General features: G+C 35.6%; 1 long non-coding RNA gene across 1 annotated transcript; it reads left to right on the top strand.

Annotated features, from left to right (window-relative positions):
• Positions 1-706: 706 nt before the first annotated feature.
• On the top strand, positions 707-4,488 carry LOC121030277 (uncharacterized). Its single transcript, XR_005790153.1, has 3 exons — positions 707-717; positions 959-1,131; positions 4,015-4,488. It is a non-coding gene; the product is annotated as an uncharacterized LOC121030277 (long non-coding RNA).
• The last annotated feature ends 311 nt before the right edge of the window (positions 4,489-4,799 follow it).

The following is a 4,799-nucleotide window of genomic DNA, read 5'->3' as shown; positions in this document are numbered from 1 at the left end:
TCTCTCTCTCTCTCTCTCTCTCTCTCTCTCTCTCTCTCTCTCTCTCTCGATAGTTGCGACCCATTGGGTTTGGCTTATTTGATTTTTTTTGTTTTTAATGTATTTTTAGGGTAGAGGCTGGATCCTGTCCAGAATCTTAGAGAAAGAAAATGTTCCCCACCCACCCCCACCACCCCCACCACTCGTTTGTAGAGATCACAAGTGTTTGTGTTGGTAGTTTGGGAGGTGGGTGCTGGCCGCGGTGGTGGTGGGGGGGGGCGGGGTTGTTGTGGCGATGTGAGTGGAAGTGGATAGAAGGTAAAAACAGGGACTCTTGGTTAATGTGTTCCTGGACCTGGCGTCCCCCCTCACCCATCTCCCCCGAGAAGCTCGGTTCTTCCTAATTTGCCAAAGCTGAACGGAAAGGGATGCTTTGCCGCAAAGAAGCTGCTGCCACGAGCCCTGCTTTGCATTTCTCTATAGTTCTTTTCCCACCCACCACAGAGTGCTAGCGAACAAAAAGCGTTTGCCCTAGAAGCGACCTGAATGGAAAATCTCCTGCAAAGGAACTAATGGGTTCGTTATGGAAAGTAGGGGATGGGGGTCTGCTGCGTTCCCTGAGGACGGACCATCAGGCTGGTTTTTAAGGGGCCAAGGCAGCCATCCTCCTGGATGTGCCCTCCCACCCTGCCTCTCACCCAGTTGATTCTCTCTTTGTGTAAGTTTAACTCCTCTGAGGTGGTAGGGTGAGAGCATCCCATCAGGTATATATACGACTCATTAGTCCGCACTTAAAAAAGATCGATAGCAGGCGGTGGGATGCTGGGAGATGGTGCCTTCAATGGATTTGCTGAAGGCTTTATTTTCCTCTAGCCTTGAATGGCTTAATTGGTTAAAGCAGATTCCAGACATTCTGATGCTCCTATGTCAGCGCAAACTGCACTTTGATACAACCTGTGTTTATCTTGTTTATTTGAAGGTCAAGATTTCAAGGCATTCCATTCTGGGTATCCCACAGATAGCATTTTATACAGCAATGATTCTGCAAACTACAATATGGTCCTTAAATGAATCTGCCAGTTTGATATTACTCTATGAAAGAGGAAGAGAAGGGAGAGAAAAAGAATGTTTATAATAAGAGGCGATAATCATGTGAGTAAATTATAACTTACAGGGATAGAAGAGGGGAGTGCTAGATTTATCTAAGGGAATTTCCCCATGTGCCATGCTTCAGTTCAAACAAAGAAGGAAAAAAAAAGTTGATGTGGATTGATCATAGCTCATTATGAAGTGTCACAGTTATTTAGAGGTATTGGCTAAATTTCTCAGATATCCACTTGGGGGAGTCTGGAAGTCTTGGGAGAAAAAGAGCGCAAGAATTTCCAAAACTTATATACTCAATGGAACAGATCACCTAATAATTTGTTAGAATTCAGTGTGAACATAATTCTATTAGGAAAAAAATAAGTGATATCCACTAAATATTGTGTGGAAATTAAACTCATTTTGCCACCTATCATTACAGCTATTTTTCATTTATATTTTGAGGATGCAGGCATTCTCTGTACATATCATTTTGGGAACAATTAATGACCTGTATGATTTTTATTACATGTTCTGAAGTTTTCAAAACTTCGAGTTATTAGACAAGAGATAAAAATCTTCTTTATTACTGAACCATAGTAAGGCATCTCCTTAGGAAATGGAAGATGCTTTCTATGTGAAAGAATCAGATAATACAGTTTTCTTGTGTGTGCAAGTCATAGTAATCTAAGCTAGGTTTCTGAAATATTTCCCTCAAAAAATACTTCTAAAAAAATGGTCAGATCTTTATCTACATCATGAAGCTGAATTTCCAGTTCAGGAAACAGGAACATTTATAGGAATTGTCCCATGTAACATAATATCATTTATATGGAAAGTCACATTGTATTTCTAGTAGCTGTTTATATAGCATATATATCATAAATATCATATATAAGTGAATATCTTATGATACATATATATCATTGTAATAAATAAAGTATCTTAATAATCTCTGAAAGGTCACTTCACTTTCAGAAATGTCTACTTTTGCTACTTACATGCTTGATGGTATGATGGGGTGGCTTTAGACTGTGACATGTAAAACTATTTGTAAATGGTAATAAACGCACCACAGATTTGCTGCTATACATGATGTTGACAGTTATGAAAGAATATACATTTTTTTCATAAAATTTGTCCTTAATGTTTCTCTCTATATGTGGTAATCTATCTCAAAATTACCTAATAGTGTGATCAGCAAGATTCTGTACCTACACCTTGAATTTAAATAGATATATTTCAGAAGAGAGTGCAGTTGCCTTTTGTTTACCCTTATCTCAATTGAGTAGCCACATCTATAATGATCATTCAAATAAAACGACTAATCACACTGTATGATAATTGCTATGCCATTACCAATGGGCTCTGTAACCTGTGGACTCCTTTATCACATTAACCTTAATGTTCGAGACAGCAAACCACCACCATGTGCAGTCTGGCTTCTAACTATAACAAACAACCATTAAACATAGTGGAGTTTTTATATCAAACATGAAAGAACCTTTTCATTTGAATTTTGCTAAAAATGAAGAGAGAAGATAAGTAGAGAATCAGGACTTCCCCATCATCTCAGATGCTAATAAATTGAAATCAGTAGACAGCGATAAATTATGCCTTTCTATCTTGCTGTTCCCATATCTTTCCTTCTGTAATGGTGTAAAGAAAAAAGTTCATAAGAAAGCATCTTTAAATTCTTTATTATGTTATAATCTCTGATACCCATGGCCTAGTCTCATTATTTAAAGTAATTCTGATTTCTGTTATTAGTAATTATTTTGACATAGATTATTTCTATGGAACAATGCTACCCAAATTTTTAAAACTTAAATATTTCTTCTCAGTCACTCAGAGAATTTACGAGACCTGAATATCAGAGACCTGGAGACCTAGGCTAAATATCTAACTGCTATTATAAATATGCAGAGTCAATATTTTGTAATCAGAAAATATTTTATTTGAAAATATCTTATGGGATAACTATATATCACTTGAGTTTAATCGGAAACTTTTAAAATGAAAAAAATTCAATTAATAATTTAAGTATGAAACTTTTAGATAATGATATTAGTCTAAAAAAATTGCAGTTCATTTTTGCAACCATGCTTCAATTTTTCTCTTTCTACAACTGTGATTTTAAATCAAGATCCCCTAAGCTCCATGCTTGTACTAATTTACCTCATTCTCTTTTCCTCATCTTGCTTTCCTTAACCAAATTTGGATAGCAATTTTCTGCTCAGCAACTAGGTATTGTTCCTGACCACCTCCTGTCTCACACAAGATTTCAGGACAATGTTGCTGATTTGAAATGCAAAACCAAGGTCTTGCCTCATTTCCCAAACCAGTGTCTAGACCCCTGCATCCAGAATCCCTGCCCCAGTTCGCTCTGCCCAGCTCTTCCAGAGGAAAGTAAATCTTTTTTTTAAGTTTGCTTAACTGCTATTTGAGACCATATGTTACTACCTCCACATGCTTAGAGTGCCTACCTCCTGTCATTACAATCTCTGGATGCTTTTACTCTGTCTGAATAACTTCCTATCACTAAAGTGAATGATCCACAAATTAGATTCACTTTTCGGTCCCCACTTCAGCCTTACCTGAGCTTCTATGAACAAAGTTCCTGCGCTTATGTCACCTTGAAAAAAAGAAAAGAGTATATTTCAGTGTTTTTCAAAGGTGTGTGTGTGATATATACTTAGTGGTTACAGGGTATATTATTGGGATTCAAAACTTTCCTTTTCATTCCTATAATAATCTTAACATAATAAGCATATTCTTGATCATTATTGAAATCATATAATAATAATTTGTCACGAAGTTTTGTCACTGTATATCTTTTGTTTGCATTCATTTTTGTGATCACATTGGTGTCAGGTGTTACTGCTTTTATTGTTTTGGACTAATATGGAAAAATCTAAAAACTTAACACATAATTGTTTTGCTTATTTTTAGATAAGACCAAATGATATCATGACATCTGCATGAATGAAGGTGTGGCATAGTTAAACTGGAGAAAAGTGACGAAGGAATTATATCACCATAGAGCACCCATATTCACCATAATCATCAGGCATGCTTAGATCAGTATTGACACACAAATACTCATGAAAACATTCATGTGTTGAGACTGGATTTGGTTTCAGCAGAGCAAAATCATCTGTTGTATTAAATTAAGATTGTAAATTTGGATATTTTGTCATATTTTTATTTGATTTCTATTTTTTTATTTTGTATTTACACAAAAGCTATAAGCATATGGGATTTTACAATTAGTCTGATGTTAACATATTTGAGTAAAATTATGCCACAAGTGAACTTAATCTGTGCTAGGAAATCTTTAAAAATGATCTATATGTTATTCACGTATGAGAAACACTGGCATATCCTAGTCATAGGATATGTACTGAATAAATATTATTGAACTTACCTGCAGCTGATACTATTATTGTATGAATTGAAAGGAGATGGTGACTTTTTTAGGTAATTATTAATTAATTATTACCTAAAAGTAGGTCTATCTCCCACATTCCTGTTTCTGTATTTCAATTCTGCTGGGTTTAAATATGGGGCCTCTTAAAAACAAATACTGTATTCTCTGAAATCTAATACTCCATCAATTACAAGATGTGTATTTTTTTATCTCCACTACAAATGCAAACACACTGTCAATTAAGTGCAAGAAGCCACTGATTATACGACATCTGAATTATGGAGATGTTAAAAACAAAAAGACATCC

The sequence above is a fragment of the Herpailurus yagouaroundi genome, unplaced genomic scaffold (genome assembly GCF_014898765.1).
Source record: "Herpailurus yagouaroundi ecotype Mexico unplaced genomic scaffold, PumYag 140, whole genome shotgun sequence".
In the NCBI taxonomy this organism is placed as follows: domain Eukaryota; kingdom Metazoa; phylum Chordata; class Mammalia; order Carnivora; family Felidae; genus Herpailurus; species Herpailurus yagouaroundi.
The sequence above is the reverse complement of the archived record's forward strand: the minus strand, read 5'-3'. Positions and strand labels throughout refer to the sequence as shown.